At 60.0% G+C, this 16,434-nt stretch overlaps 1 protein-coding gene across 1 annotated transcript in view; it reads left to right on the forward strand.

Annotated features, from left to right (window-relative positions):
* Nucleotides 1-16,434, forward strand: part of MPRIP (myosin phosphatase Rho interacting protein) — a gene marked incomplete in the record, with an annotated part of 119,496 nt that overhangs the window by 2,861 nt on the left and 100,201 nt on the right.

Raw genomic sequence — 16,434 nt, forward strand, 5'->3', positions numbered from 1 at the left:
CGCCCCGCCCGCCCCCCGGCCCGCCCCGCCCCTTGGCCGCTACGGCTCCACAGGCTGACCCCGAGCCGGCCACGCTGGTGCTGTGCTCACTTTGCACTCCCCACCCGGCTCACCTCTCTGAGGACGTCCGTCTAGGGGGGCACCGCGGTCCTGACCCGATGAGGGTGGAAGGTCCGACCGCTGTCTCTGCTTCTGTTCGTGTCAGTGTGTCTGCATGCACACGGGCACTGGCCCTCCTGGGGAATCTCGGGTGCCACTCAGTGGGTCCGCCGTGTGTCCACCTGGAGTCTGTTCTCTGCGGCAGGGACAGGCAGACACCCGGAGCGCAGATGGGGTGGTGCTGTCCACGGGCCTTCCAGGCCGTTGGGATCCTGAGCTTTGGGGTTCATTTCAGCTCTATTGGTACACATGGGTCGTAGTCTCTGGGACGAGGTAATTCTCTCTCTGCTCTTGTCCCCGGGATGAACTGAAGGTGTGACCCTTCCGTTCTGTAGTGACTAGTACCTCGTTGGCTCTGCAGAGCATTTCCCCCCACCCCCGGCCTCTCTCTATGTGGGAAACGGACCATGGGCTCTGTGGTCAGAGCAGTGTGGGCCGCCAGGCTGGGAGTGGTGCCGATGGGGCCCTGCACTCCCCTGGAGTGGGAGCAAGGAAGTGCCTGGAAGGGCAAGCCCCTCCTGGGGGACAGGCCTCACCTGCCTCCTGTTCTCCCTGTGGACCATGGGGTGGGCAGTAGCCCTTGGGTGGAACCAGACTCCTGCAAGCTTCGAGGTCCTTGTCCTGGCAGGCCTGGCTGCTGTTCCTAGGCCTCCGCCACACCCATAGTACAGAAAGAGCCTCAGGAGGCCACCGGGTCATACCAACCAGCCGGGGCCACCAACCGTATGGAAAAACGGAGCCCTCGGTCTTTTCTTGGTGAACAGCTGTTCCAGGCAGGAACTCTCTCGGTCCCACGCAGGCCAGCAGAGTCCACTGTCTGAGTTTGCCGCACAGGCACAGAGGGGGTGGCACCGGGGACACCTTTGTGTTGGCACGAACCGAGCGCATGCCGTGTCCCGGGAAGCTCTCCTGATAATGGGGACGCCCAGCTGTGAACACTGACGAGCCTCTCGTCCTGGTCTCCCAGCAACTGGGCGGCTCGGGGACTATTTCACGAGGAGCCAGAGCGAGTGGAAGAGAGTGACGCCGCAGGAAGACGTGGACTGGAGGGGGAGTGTGGGGTGCCTGGAGCTGGCAGTCCCTGGGAGATGGCCTTGGTGCCAGAGAGGCCAGCGGGGAGCCGGATGGCACGCTCCGCCCAGGCTGGGCTGGCACACGTGCCGCACCTCCGCGGAGTACAGGCGCTGTTCCTAACTGAGCAAGGGCAGTGGCAGCCGTGCTGAGGTGCCCTCAAAACATCCTCTCCGGCACACAAGAGTTTTCCCTGCGTATCAGCAAGTCGGGTGGGGGAGAGTTAAGGAAGCAGAGACGAGGCAGTCAGGAGGAGGGGGCTGGGGTGGAGGCCCGGCAGCAGGAGGTCGTCGTCAGTGGCTGTCACCTTGGCCCGTGGGTAGGGGTCTGCTCTCCCCTGTCTGCATTGGGGTCAGTCTTGGTAGCTGCTCCCTGGGTGTGAGCCCAGATGTTCCAGCTCAGCAGTCCCCTGGCCAAGGCTCTGGCCCCGACTGGGTCCTGAGACGCCGGCAGGAGAGCGTCTCTTCAGGCAGGCGTGCCCGAGGGCTGACCCCAGCCAGGAGTGCCTGGAAGGAGGCAGTGGACCCCCGCTGGGCTGCGGTGCCTCCCCAGGCCTCATGGCAGTGACTGATCTGGAGTCATACCGATAGTCATAACCAGGGCAGGGACACCATGGCATCTAGTAGAGGCCAGAGTGGCTGCTGACCATCCTGCGATGCCAGGTCAGCCCCCATGGCGAAGAAGGGCCAGCCCAGAATGTCGAGGGCACTGGAGAGCACTGGTCCTGGAGACCCCGAGTGACTCTGTTAGCGGCTCATTTACATTTGTATTTATTTTTTAACTAAAATACACATTTGACTTGCTATTAGCTGTGTTCTTAGATCCAGAGGGACATGCCGTCTGGTGTCTGGGAGCAGAGAGGGAGAGGCGGCATGGCCTGCAGGGTCAGTGCTGGTCCTGGGAGGGCAGGCCGTTCCTGGTCCACAGGGGTTTCTGTGGGACCTCCCGATGGGGTGGATGCCTGAGAGTGCCTGTCACCCGGGAGCACCTCGGCAAGGCTTCTCATGCACGCGTGGACCGGCAAGCCTGTGTGATGGCGCTGTCTCGGCCTTTGTCTCTGAGTGGTCGGTGGCCGCTGCGGTCCTTAGCCCACCCTCCCTCGCCCTCCTCCCCTGCCCCGCTCGCCTACTGCCTGTAAGAGATGGCGACCCTCCAGCCGGGCTGTGGCCGGGCTGTTCTCTTAACACGGGGACACGATCTGCTTGGAGCGTGTGGGGCTTCCACGCGGTGTTAGCGTTCGTTTCCGTTTGTCTCCCGGTCCTCTCTCACCGGCCGGTCAGCCCCCACCCCTCCCGTGATGTGCGGCCCGTGGTCGCTCTCAGCGTTCCTCTGCCTCGCGTGCCGTGGGGCTCGGGTGGCGCAGACCTGGTCCACGTCGCGGAGTGGAGCCGTCGCCTTTGTGAGTGTGTCACTGCTGAAGTGCTCCCGGTCTGGGAGAGGGCAGGCAGGGCAGAGGAAAGGGACGGGGTGTCCTGGGAGAGAGCAGGGCCGTGGGGCCCCCAGGGCTTGCTCGGAAGGAGAGCGGAGTGGGCCAAGGCTCTCCCTGCCTGGCTGGGGGTGGGGGCATCTGGAGGTCACAGTGTGCGGGGGTGGGGCGACCCGGTGACGCGGGGACTCGCGCCTGGACAGGCTGTCAGGTCTAGTCCAGCTCGGGCTGACCCTGGCCTTACTGGACAGCTCTGAGATGGGACTAACTTTCGGGAATCTCTTTTCCTTTTTTGGGAAATTTCTTTCTCGATACACCCACATACCCCGTAACTGGTGGGTGTGGAGGAGAGGCAGATTTCCCAAAAAAGGCAAAGAACTTTCCCAAATGCAGCTGAGGTGAGGTGGGCTCAGGGCAGCCTTGGCAGCCGAGCGGAAGCCCGGAGAACTCGGCCAGGCCTGGTTTTCAGGAGGGGACGGAGCGACAGGTCTGGAGACCCGAACCGCCGCCTCTCCTCTGCCCTGTAAAATGCTGCCGGGATTTCCCCACGTCCTGCCGCTTTCCTTGGAACTACCCGTGTAAAGCGAGAGTGCTGGTGTCCTCAGGGCGGATGTCACTAGAAGGCTCTCCGGGAGGAGCGCCAGGTGCAGAGGGGAAGCAGAGTTAGGGTGAAGCGGGCAGGCCACCCCAGGCTCAGGTGGGCCTGCTCTCTTCTCTCTCTCTCCTGGAGTCAGGCAGAAAGATGTCCAGTTTTGTTTTGTTTTGCTTTTTGAGAGGTTTTTGCTATAAGGTATGTGCTCGCCAGAAAGACAGAGACAGAGAGACAGAAAGCGAGAAATCACCTCCTAGGGGGATGGCCACGCCGCAATCCCTTCTCCTCCATTCTCCTCTCGGGATCTTGGGCACACATGCACACGCGCCCGGCGTGAGTTTAAGCCACCGGGTCCAGGACTCGAACTGTGGTTGACTATATGGGAGTCCAGCGACATAGCCATTATGCCAACTGCTGGTCCCTAGTTTGGGTTTTAATTGTGGTAAATGCACAGTCCACAACATCAAGACATTTACCATCCTGACACTTTCTTTTTGTTTTTGTTTTTCCTATAGGGCACGTGCACGTGCCAGAGGGAGACAGTGAGAGAGGGGGAGAAATCACTCCCCAGGGTTTGGCCACACCAATCCCTTCTCCATTCTCTTGGGATTCTGGGCACACATGCACATGGACTGGTGTGTTTTTAAGCTGCCCGGTCTGGGACTTGAACCGCACAGTCAGCCATGTGGGAGTCTAGCACCTTAACCACTGGCTGGCCCATCTTGATCTTCTCTGAGTGCCCAGTTGCACGGCATTGCATGTCCTCACGTCGGTGTGTAGCTGCCATGCTGTCCACAGAGCTCTTCATCTTTCCAGAGTGGGGCTCTGTCCCGGCCCTCCTCCTAGCCCCAGCAGCCGTCATCTTACCTTTGTTTTTTTAACGCACATTATTTGGGAAAAAGTTTATTTTTTGCACGAGAGAGAGAGAAGATAGACACAGAACCCCCAGCAGGTCCTTTACGCCTCAGCCCTCCCCTGGTCCCCGGTGCCTGGATCCCAGGCACACGTGTACACGCAGTGTGCTCAGGGAGGTCCAGGGAGGTGAACTCAGGCCCTTCACTGTATGGGTCCAGGTGCATTACTGCTGTGCCGCCCTCAGCCCCCTACTTTGTACCTAGAAGCTCGATATTCTGGGACTCCTGTGAGTGGAGTCATACTGTGTGCGTGTCTCTGGGAGTGGCTGCTTCCACTCGGCATCATGTTCTCAGGTGCAGCCGTGTTGTAGCGTGTGTCAGGATTTTATTATTTTTGTAGCTGTGTTGGTTTAATGCTCTTGAAAAACCGTGTCTGCTCTGCGGCACTGACCTGAACCTGTCCTGAGGACGCTGTGCAGAGAGGCAGGCCCGCCTTCATGGCCGGTGTGGGGCCAGGCGTCTCCATGGCTGTCGGGAGTGTCTCCCCTTCCTCGACCTCGAGGGTCCTTGAGTGAGTGGGACAGATGAGAGCTGCAGACAGTGCAGGGCCCTGCCGAGGCCCCGGCTCAGTGCACATCCCTGGACACGATAGGGAATTGGCTTAGCTCTTGCATGCATGCCTTTTTGAGGGGCAGCCTGTGGGTCTGTCAGTCCTGTAGAGGATGTCAGGGTTCAGCCAGAGAAATTAATTTGGGTGTCTCTATCCGTGTTAGTGAAGGTGTGATCTCAAGGGCCTTCAGAGGACCCCAAGAGTTGGCAGGTTGGGGTCTTGGCTCCTGCACAGTCTGCTTCCTATAGAGTCCCGCAGCTTAGGATGCTTGCCCCTCTCCTGGACAAACCTCTGCTACTGTTGGGGGCGTCCAAGCCTCGTGCAGCGCCCAGGCTGTGGGAGAGCCTGGGAGGAGGACGTCACTGCCGGACCTGCTGTCCCTACAAACCGTCCCTTGGGGACCCCTCCGTCCGTGCAGCTGAGCCCCTGCACAACAGCTCCATAGACGTGTTTCTCAGGCATCGCTCCCGCCCGCGTGCTGGGCGGGCCCGAGTTTAGTGACCGCTCTGTGATCTGGGGGCATTAACACAGCACAGCTCACCGGGCTCATCCCTGAGCTCAGAGCTCTCCTAGACAGGCCGCCCAAGCAGCTGACCACAGGAGCAGCCTGCTGCCCGGGTGCTGCCACTGCCTTTGCTGAGACCTCAGTGGCTGTTGGGTCCTCAAAGAGCATGGGAAGGGTGTGGCTGCCCCCAGAGAACTCCTCCTGCTGGAGTCTGATGGACGTCGGCCTTTTGGTCCCCCCGCAGGACCCGGCTGTGGACACTTCTAAGGCACTGGGTGGTTGGGGAGCCCAGGAAGGCTTTAGAGGTGTCACTTGGCCACCGTCCTATCTGCCCTAAGATCCGGGAGGATGGCAGGCCCTGAGTCGGCCCTGCGTACCTTCTCTGGCTCGGTCCTCACAATGTCAGCGCCTTGCTGTCCAGAGTCTAGGGAATGATGAAATCCCTTACTAACGGGTGGTGTGACATCATTCCGCACTGTCCTGAGGGGAATGGAGCTGGCTGGGGAGGGCAGGGCACTCATCCTTCCAGCCCCCTCTGGCTTGTTGGTGGCCATAGCCTGGCCCCGCTGCAGTGGCTTCCCTGCCTGTCATGCTCCTGGGACAGACTTGCTGTAGGCCTGTAGTCCTGCCGAAGACCTCCTCCTCTACAACCTGGGGAGATAAGGCGTCTTCAGAGAGCTGTAGGATCAGAACATGGAGCTGAGTCCCTGCAACTGGAAGGCAGAGAAGCTTCTGCAGGCCTGGAGGCCCTTGCTTTGGGGCAGTGGTCCCCCACCTTCCCGACACCAGGGACCAGGTGGGGGACCACTTGTGGAGTGGAAGACAGTCCCTCCGCACATGAGGGGAGAGGGTGGGTCCCAGATGGCCTAAGCACGCCCCATCCCCACCACCTCTGCCACGTTGCAGGATACAGTGAGGCACTCACACAGCAGGTCCGGGTGCCCGTGGGCATCCAGGGCCGCCGCTGGCCCGAGAGGACGTGGGCCCCAGGCAGCAGGGCGAGCCATGGGGAGCGGCTGCAAACACAGATGGAGCTTCGCTGGCACGCACGGCCCGGGTTGAGGACCCCTGGCTTAGAGGATGGGGCGAGACAGGGAAGCAGGGACCGTGCGTTACAGACCATCTCCTGATGCTTTGGCCTCTGTGTTTTCCCAGAGAGCTTTGGTTACCGGCTGCGTGGCCTCAGGATGCCTGGAGCCCGAGTGGCGTGGGACTCAGGTGTGGGTCCGACCCTCCTCTGTCCCTAAGCAAGCCCTCTCCACGCTGTGTCCCTCAGTGGGTAGCTGGGGGAGTGAGGCTTCGAGAAGCCTGGCTTGCCCCCTCGCCTCCGCTCAGCTGCTCTTCCCAGGCCTGGGCCTGCCGCCACGGAACGACCATTCCAGAAATAACTGCACTCCATGTGCTGGCCTTGTTCTAGCCCCAGGAGCCGCGGAAGGGCTGTTGGGAGTGGAGGCCGCCTTCCAGGCCTTGCGCACCTGCGTTCCCCGGGTCCCTCGCTGCGCGTCCCTGTGGGCTTCACAGAACCCTAGGGGAAGTTCTAACGCAGATCTTGTTATGTTGGATGAAGTTGTAGAATGTTCCAGACTCTTCCCTCCTCACCCTCCAGGCAGCCATAATAAGAATAATGACCGACGTCTTGCAGAACTCTCGGGGGCCTGGAGACCTAGCTCGCTCACCTGCTCGAGAAGGGAAGGCACCTCTTCTGTGTTGCCGTCCAGCTGTTTGCCCAAAATAATGGACTGACTTTTTGTCTTGTCAGAGAGAGAGACAGGGAGATGGGAAGAGAGCTCCCCCAGCAGGCCATGGTCGGCTGCCACCCCTTGTCTGTTTTTCCTTCCTGAGGGGATCCAGGCCGTGCATACACTTCTGGTGTGTTCTCAAGCATTCAGGGCTGGGATTCGAACTGTAGTCAGCTGCGTGGGACCTGGCTCCCTTAGCCACCTGGTGTCAGGGCTGGCCCTGAGCTCACCTCTTAAACGTTTGCAGCAGGTAATCTCTGCTGAGCCCGCTGGGCCTGACACGTGAGCGGTGCTTGGGGGCTTCAGAAGTCACGGACAAGCCAGGCAGGTCTGGTCTGGAAGTGCCCCCAGGATGGCCTGCTGTGGTGGCAAGTGTCGCTGTGCGCTGTGGGCTGAGGCCACACAGGAGGCTGGATGGTCTGACCTGAAGGCTGGGCATGTGGCGTGTCCCTGTCATTCCAGTGCCTCAGGCTTGGGCGGGAGGACCGTGAACTCCGGGCCAGCCGGGCAACATAGGATGCCTGTCTCTGAAGGCCAGGCGTGGCGGTGTGCACTTGTGGCCCCAGCAGGAGAGTGGTGACACAGTGAGCTCCTATCTGAAAAAGGGAAAGGCGCTCCCAGGGCGTTGGGCTTTTTGACCTGGACCCACTTTATCTCTGGATGCAGGTCCTCCGGCGAGTCCCTGCCTCCGTCTTCACTGGCTCGGGTGACTGAGGATAGTTCTGAGCTCTGGGAGGGGTCGCACCCGCTCCTCCCTGGGATACAGATATGCTCTGCGGAGGCCAGGGCCTGAGGCTGCTCTGGAAGGCGAGGCTCTGGCCCAGTCACGGTGGGGACTATGTGACAGTCATTCGGCACAGGGAAGTGACGAGGGGATTACAGGTGGGCTCTGTCCTGGTGCTGGGCCCCAGTTTCTTGCCGGCCACTTTGTCACTGGGCATCTTTAGGCAGAACTTAAGTTATTTCAGACGTAGGTGAACCGGGTGGGACCGGCCACTCCCGGACTGTCAGGTTGGGGACCATGGGGTGCTCAGAGCACCTGCGGTGCTGGCCAGGCTTCGTGGCTCTGACCTGACCGAGACCCGCCCTGTGAGAGTGAGAGGCCCACAGGGACCCAGTCACGAGGAAGGGGCAGGCAGCTTGGGTCCCTGACCTGGGCGCCGCCCTTGGAGAGGGGACAGGTATGTGGGAAGGACTGACCGCAGTCCAGCCAAGGGCAGCTGGGTCTTAAGTGGAGGGCCTGAGTCCTGTGGAAGAAAGACCTTAGAGAAGCACGTACATGGGGGACAGCAGCCGGAGGGGGGGAGGGAGGGTCTGTGAGTCACCCCACCCCCTGCAAGAGAGACCCCAGGTCACACAAGCCCCTCTCCCTGTGCCCCTGTGGCCTTCCTCTGCAGGACGGTGAGTGCCTGGGCCAGCCAGGAGCCTGCGCTGACACGGTGCTGGTGAGCGGCCGGCGACCCGCCTCCTGTCCTCCTTACTCTTCGGTGCCTGAGTCTCTGTTGTGAGCAGTTCAAGAAGGCCTCTGAAAATCCACCTTAGAATTTCAGAGCGCGCTGCGGATTGGTAACCTCAGGCACCCGGTGAGTGCCTGTCTCCTGGGATTGCCCTTAAGTGACTCTCAGTTACCCAGGGGTCAGGCGGGGCCAACAAAGCAGTGCTCGGCCACCCGCCTGTCCTGTGGTGATTAGGTGCCCACATCCTCCTCTCTGCCTGCCCCGAGCACCTGCAGCCACTGCACGGGAGACTTCAGACACCCCCAAGCAGCTAGCAAGGGCTGCAGGTGGCTTTGCACCTTGCTCTCCCCTTGGGCGCTGTGGGTGCAGAGCTCTCCCCATGATGACGGCGGTGGGAGCAGCAGTTCCACTGGGTCGGATAGGGGTCTCTGCAGTGCACCCGTGGGGAAGCTCAGCTGGGGGCGGGCTGCGACTGGCGCCCCTGTCGGACCTGAGCTGTGGCGACTTCTCCCAGCTGCCACGACTGCCCTGCAGGGCCAAGGCTCGTGATAATGGGCTGGGCGTCTCTCCTGCAGGGAGAGAAATGACTTTGGGCATTAGGAGAGTGAACGGCTTGGAATAATTGGTTAGCAAACTCATTAAGTAGCAGCGGGGAAAGAACTGTCGGAAAGGAGTCATCTTAGGGAGTGTGCAGCGAAAAGCAGCACTGAGACAAGGGCAGGTGGCTGGGGCCAGCGCGTGCACACGTGTGTGCTGCGCTCACAGAGACCTCTGGGCCACCCCTCCCAGACCGCTCCTCTGTCCCCACCGCATCATCGCACTGCCCCATCTGCCTGACTGTGACCTTGGCTTCGGACTTGCCTGGCAGCTGGTGGCACTGTCAGCCAGAGTCACATAAGCTCGTCCACTGTAGGCATTGGTGGTGGGTAGGCAGCTTCAGTACGAATGCCTTTTGTGGGTTTTGAGAGGTTTTTGCTGTAGGGTGCTCTTGCCAGAGACACAGAGACACAGAAAAAGACAGAAAGCGAGAAATTAACCCCTTGGAGGTGACCACTCTGCAGTCCTTTCTCCTTTCAGGATTTTGGACAGACACATGCACCTGATGTGAATTTCAAGCCACCTGGTACAGCACTTGAACTACAGTCAGTCACGTGGCAGTCCAGTGCCTTAACCACTACGCCACCTGCTGGCCTCAGTGCTAACGCCTTTTTTTTTTTCTATGAGAGAATTTTTTGCTATAGGGCACTTGCACTCACTGGAGAGACAGAGACAGTGAGAAACCACACCCCAGGGGGAATGGCCATGCCACAATACCTTCTCCATTCTCCTCTCAGGATTTTGGGCATGCATGCACACATGCCAGCATGAATTTCAAGCGGCTGAATCCGGGACTCGAACCACAGCAGACTATGTGGAAGTCCAGCCACATAACCATTATGCCACCTGCAGGTCCCCAGTGCTAATGTCTTAATTGCCCCAGCTCTCCCTGTCCTTCACAAAGCCTTTTTTTGGGAGAACCTTTTTCTGACCTGGAAGGGGAGGCAGTGCGCCTCCTGGTGGGGAGCTCTCTGGACCCAGGCAGCATGGCCTTGTGGGATCTCAGACGCGCAGGTACGCAGCACGGGGGTCTCCGAGGAGGCTGTTACTGGGCTGATGCAGAGGCTCTAACCAGGGGATCTGGGAGCAGAGGGTAGCAGCTCTGTCTGCTTGGTCCTTTTTATGGAGTTGGCGCCACCAGCTCCGCAGGGCCGAGACAGTCAGGAGGGCAGTGGGAAGGGCCAGCCCCCTTCCTGGCAGACATGGGACTTTGGTGTGACCAGGGGTGTGGCTCCTCACACCTCCCAGCTTTAGTGCTAAGCTCTGGGGGCTTCACCAAAGCACAGGCTGTCACAGACAGGGCGGGGCCGGGGCACAGGGTCACTCTGTGGATGGCACAGTCCCCGGGGGTCAGCCTCTCCTGCTTCCAGTGTTCAGTGAGGCAGGGTCCGAGGGCCGCTGAAGAAGGGTCTGGAAAGCTGGCTCTTTCTGCAGGGGGCTGACGGGAGGCAGCCTGCCGGGCTGCACCCACCTGGGGCGCTGGCGGTTGCTGCAGCGGTAGTCAGCACTGGAAGCAAGCCCTCGGCCCCACGTCACTGCTGCGCCCACCAGCCCCCTGGGAGCGCTGGGAGGGAGAACGGGCTCCCAGGTGTCCTTGGGGAGCCGTGGTCCTGCTGCTGAGGCTGGTTTGCGTTGGCCTGTCAGATGCCGGGTGTGGCCAGGTGCGGTGTTGCAGATCGAGCAGTGGACAGCGGTCAAGGGGTGAGTGGGCGGAGGACACACGAGGCGTGGGGAGGGCTTTCTGTGACTGCAGCCCTCCTCCAGCCGGCTGCACAGAAGCTGGCTGTCCCACGGCACAAAGGGTCTCTGAGCGGTGATCCCAGGGCATCCCTGCCCTCACACCTCCCCAGGTAACCTGTTTACCTCTGCCCAGGAGCGAGAGCAGTGGGTGGGCTGGCTCTCAGAGTAACATGCAGGGGCTCGTCTTCCTCTGTCTTCCCGGGTTGCCTGACCCTCGTAGCCGGCTGAGGGTGTGGTGGCCAGTGGTGCTCGGCGGTGCCAGGCCCCGGCTGAGAGGTGATGGACTGGTGCCTGCTGGTGCCTCTGCTGTCAGTACAGGGCATGGTGGCTGCCCCGGGGTGGAAGCCCAGGGCACACCTCCTCCGGAAGCAGCCAGCTTCTGCGGTCAGTGCAGAGGTGGGAACCAGGAGGGGCTGGCTCTGCTGCGGCGGCGATGCTGCCCAAGGGAAGCCAAGTCCACACGGACTGTGGTTTGAATCCTTGGCCTGGCCAGCCTGAAACACACCAGGCATGCGCATGAGTGCCCAGGGCCCAACAGGCCAGAGGGCAGGGAGAAAAGGATTGCAGTGTGACCAGGCCCTGTCGAGGGTGTCTCTCCTCTCTTTCTCTGAGGGTATGCACACACATTACTATGAATAAAGAAAACTTTTTTTTTTTTTTTAGAGGATCACGCACCAACCACAGTGCTAGCTGCTGTCATGGTTAATCTTCAGAAGGGAGACCAGGGCAGCAGATGGCATGGAGGTCAAGGCGGCTGGATCCCACATGGCCAATGTTTGGCTCAAACCCCAGACCTGGTGACGTGAAAATCACACCAGGAACTGTTTGTGCATGCCCAGAGTCCTGAGAGGGTTCTGGAGAAGGGACTGCGGTGGCCATTCCCCAGGAGGTGATTTCTCGCTCCTGCAGCCCTTTCTTCCTGTCTGTCTGTCTCTGGCGAGTGCACGTGCCCCAGAGCACACCACAGAGAAAGGGAGGTGGACAGTCGTGGTGCAATGGCACAGGTGCCTCGCGAGGCTGTCCTGTTCTTGCCCTGGGGCCTCCTTGTACACTCTGGGTGTATGCCCATGTCGTGACGTGGGCTGGCCGGGACTTGGAGCGGATTGTGCTGTGGGGACCCTTTGAGGGTACCTCTCTTACCTCTTTACCTTTTTCTCTCTCTTTTTGTTTCTCTCTCTCTGGAAAAAAAAATAATGGACACACTTAAAAAACAAAACAAAAGCCAGTCACATGCAGAGAGCAGGACTTGCCCAAGGTCCAGGTTTTCAGGGCATGCTGGGCTCCTGTACGGACTGTGGGTCAAAGGCCCAGCGGGGCAGCTCTGTGAGCTGAGGCCTGGACCCCTCTAGCCCAGTTCCTGAGCTGCCTGGTCAGCGTGTGCCGGGGCAGACTGCAGCAGAGGCTTCACACCTCTGCAGGTGGTTGGTGCCAACGCCATCACTGGCAGGGAGTGCCCACAGTGCTAGGGTGACCTGGAGAGGCCACCGAGGAGCAAAGGGCGAGGCCACACACATTACTAGGCCTTAACCTCACCTCCTGGGGCAGTTGACGCCCAAAGGACACACTGGACCTGGGTGCAGAGGGCATGCCTGCCTGGTCCCAGCTTCCAGGTTCTCTGCAGGAGACGCAGCCAGCACCGCCATGGAGCCTGGTCTGGGCAACACAGGGAGCTGCTCTCGCTGCATGTGAAGGGCGCGAGGATGACAGCTGCAGCGTGGTGTTGGCATGGTGTCGGCGGGGGGGCAGGGGCTTGGAGATATCCCCTGGTACAGCCCTCGCTTTGACAGACAAGGACACTGAGACCCAGAAGGGCAGAGGGGTCTCCACAGTCACCTACCAGGGGTTTGGAACAGACCCCGCCGCCATGCAGCAGCTCTGCCTGCGGGATTGCTGTGAACAGGGCAGTGTGTTAAGAGAGGCTGACAGACACGTCCCAGCAGGCCCCCATGCACGCAGTGGTGCTCGGGGATGGCAGGGCGAAGAGAAGGACCTGGAGCTGGAGGCCGGGTTGTCGGGCACCAGCATGGGGCCGTCCTCCTCGTTTAGGCCCCTTCCTTGTGCCAGGCCATGCGTGGCCCTCCCTGGCCGGCAGAGTCAGGACACTGGGGCTCTCACCCTAGGGGACCGCGGGGGCAAAGAACAGGCCGGGGAAGGTGAGGGCTATGTGATCGGTTGGCCTCGGGGTGTAAGATCTTTGGGGGCCTGTGCTGGGAGGTGGAAGAGAGTACCGGCACTGCTCTGGGGGACACTAGAAGGGGGTCAGCCCTGGCCGGGCATGGCTTCTGGATAAGCATGGCTTCGGAAGTACAGAAAGCATGGCCGTGCGTGGCCTTTGCCGTTTCACAGTGAGGTCGCGGTGGCCTGTGCGGGGAGGACACGGAGCCCTGCAGCAATACCCCATGTGCTTCCCCGGCTCTGCCTGCCTCTTTGGTCTCCTGAATCGTCCCACCGCCTTCTGCCAGCATGTTCTCCATGGTGGCCTCTGCCTCCTCAGAAGATGGCCATGCAGTGGTGCAGGGTGGGGCCGTCGCCCGACCTCACAGCCCCCACCGTGTGGTCCGAGACGGTTCCCTCGTCCGGCAGGCTCGTGTTGAACGAGATGCAGTGCCAGCCTGAGCCCACCCCACAGCCCACTGCCGTAGGCCTGGCACCGCTGGCCAGCATGCTCAGCCCTCGCATGTCCCGCCTGGGCGGCAGAAATCGCACGCTGCTCCGTCTGTCTCCAAACCTGTTCTGCAGAGAGGTGCTGTTACTGAAGATTTTGTGAGGAGTGACCAACCTGAGCTCTCAGAGAAGGGGACATTGCGAGTATGTCCGCCCCCGGGCAACTCGTTCTTAGCTGTGGTCTCTGAGCGCCCGGCTCAGAGACCACAGGTTGGTTGCCCATAGTCTGTGCCAGACGCCAGCTGTGTGGCCCCGACAGCTATGACAGCCACACCCTCAGGATGAGTCAGGAAGGTGTCCTCTCCAATCCGGCGTCTCCGCACTGGAGTGGGCAGACCGCTCCCTCCTCTGTCTCCTTTGCCCATCCACTGTCCGGTCTTCCCCCAGCTCTTCTGCCCAGTGTCTTCACTGTGTCTGTGGCTGAGGTGCACCCAGGTCCTGCCTTGCCCTGAGCGGGAGCAGGCGAAGAAGCCTTTCCTGCTGCGGTCACTCAACCATCTCTCTTTCCCCTCTTCTTTTTTCTTTTTTTAGTTTATTTCTTTTATGAAGAGCACAGGTGGGGGTAGGCACCCCAACAGGGTCCTGTCACACTGTGAGCCCCTCCCCCAGCTCTCAGGATGTTGGGCACCTCTGTGTGCCCCCAGCGTGTTTCAGGACAACGTGAGATCCAACCTGTGGTCAGCCACATGGCTTCTAGGACACAGTGAAGCACTCGGCTGCCTGCACCACCGAAGCTGAGCCTCCCTGTTTGTTTATTTTTTGTCAGATGGTGTGTATACTCGCTAGAGAGAAGCAGGGAGGGGGAGGAAGCACCCCCATGGGTGTGGTCACACCGCAGTCCTCCTCCATCCCTCTGTCCCGTTGGGACTTCAGGTGCACACGCACACATGCCTGGTGTGTCTCTTAAGCCCCAGGGTCAGCTGTGCAGCATCTGGCTGCCTTCACCACCAGGCCACGGAGCCAGCCCGAGAACCTCTGTTCTAGAAAGCAGTGGGGCAAGTCGGACCTTGGGATAGGTGGTGTCGGTAGGTGCCTGGGATGCCTTCCTGGACCGCAGGCCGAGGAGGGCAGGCCTGGCCAACCGTGGCGGGCTCGCCCCGTTGCCCTGTCGTGTGTGGAAAGGTGTGCGTACACTCACGCTGCTCGTGTGTGACCCCACTCCGTTAGAGGCCTCAGGTGTTTGTGCTGAAAGAATGCTGGGAAGAGGCCCACGCAGTGCCCCGAGGGCCGGGAAGGAGCACCAGCCTATTGGGGACACAGTAGCTTGTGGGTGAAGAATACATTCAGGGCCAGGCCGATGGCATTGCAGAAATGGCACCTAGAAGGCCCTGAGCTCGTCGTGTCCTAAATTTCCCTGTGCACCTCAGGCACACGTGTACCACGATTGGGGCTCGCTGAGACCCAGGATAGACTGCACTGTGAAGACCCAATTGGAAGTGCATCTGTTCTCACTCCCTCTTTCTCAATAAAATCAGTACACTTAAAACTTGTCTTTAAAAAAAAAAAAGAAGAAGCATTTGAATGGTGGGTACGTGGTGGCGGTTAGGGCTGTGCACTCCCTCCGTGCCATAACCCCTTTACCCAGCTGAGAGCAGAGCACTTGGCCAAGGTTAGAACTCATCCAGCTCCTTGGTTAGGGTCCTACCCACCCCACCCTGCATCAGGTGTTGCGTCACCAGCCCTGGAGGCTGGGGAGGGTGGTCCTGCAGCTCCGGCAGCTCTGTGCACAGAGAGGGCTCGTGTGAGGGCCTCCGTTAGCGGGATGGCCTTGTGTTTCCAACGACACCGTCCTGTGTGAGCACAGCAAAGAGGTGTCGACCTCCAGGGCCGAGGACTTGGGGAGCAGCCGGTGTGACGGCAGGCCATCGTTCGGGCGCTGGGTTTAGTCCTGCCTTGCTGCTCTCCAGAGTGGGAAGACTCCACAATAGAAACCTCGTGTCCTGGGGCCCAGTACTCTCTGAGGACCGTCCTGTGCTCCCCAACACAGGCCAAGGCTGAAAGTGGGCCAGATGAGGATTTTAAAGGCAGCATGAAGATATAATATTTTCAAAATAATATACATAGGTGGTCCTAAAAGGCAGATACGTAGGGCCAGGTGGCGGCACTGTGCTAATTCCCTGTGCCCTCATGGGAAGGTCCCCAGTGGACCACCCACAGACTGCACACCGGACACGGGTGCCTGTGACCCGAGCTGGCTGGGGACCCCGTTGGGGCGTTTGCCTCTGTCTTTCTTCATCGGAAGAAATAAATGAATAACTGTTTTTTAAGTCAGCCATGTAATCAGGAGGCTTACATAGGCGTGGAAGAGGCAGGGGCAGCCACCCCCCGCAGACTGTGCTGGACTTCCCTGTGTCTGCAGCGCGTCTTTGCTGCTGTTTCTTAGCTGAAGAAGCTGTTGTCTGTGAGGTTGTACACTGCAGGTAGGACTTAGTCCTTTCACCGTCTGCCATTGCCCCTCCACCCTGCAGGCGCACGCACACGAGTGTGCATGCACTCATACACACGTGTCCTGGCACACACACTTGCACATCGTCTCGCTACTACCCTACCAACGCAGTTATGTTCAGTGAGTTACTGGGGTTACGCCGGCAGTGTTTACATAGGACTGTGAAAAGTGCACAGATCAGCCGTGTAGCGGACTACAGTTCTGTTCCCTCCTCATGCAGCATGTGGTGTTTGCTTGCAGCTCACACCCCTCTATCCCTTCATTCATGTGGTATCTCTATCTAACTGTTGCTAGGTGAACTTCAGCCTTTCCAACAGAGCTGGAAAACTTCTCAGCGTGGCGGGTACCAGGGCGTGCTCACGTCCTGCGGGGCCTCTGTCTCCTTGTCCCAAGGGCTGGCTCTTGGCTGGGGTTTTGCCTTCATCATCAAGTGGGAACCCCCCTTCTTTTCTCCTGGGTGTGTTGGACCCATCTCTTCTTTTTTTGGTTTCTGTTTTCATTTGGTGTAGCCTCTTAAGAGAGGCATAGGGAGGGCAGCCCATGGCATGGAGGTTAAGGTGACTGGATCCTGCCT

This window comes from Tupaia chinensis, unplaced genomic scaffold, assembly GCF_000334495.1.
Source record: "Tupaia chinensis unplaced genomic scaffold, TupChi_1.0 Scaffold138725_1, whole genome shotgun sequence".
NCBI lineage: Eukaryota > Metazoa > Chordata > Mammalia > Scandentia > Tupaiidae > Tupaia > Tupaia belangeri.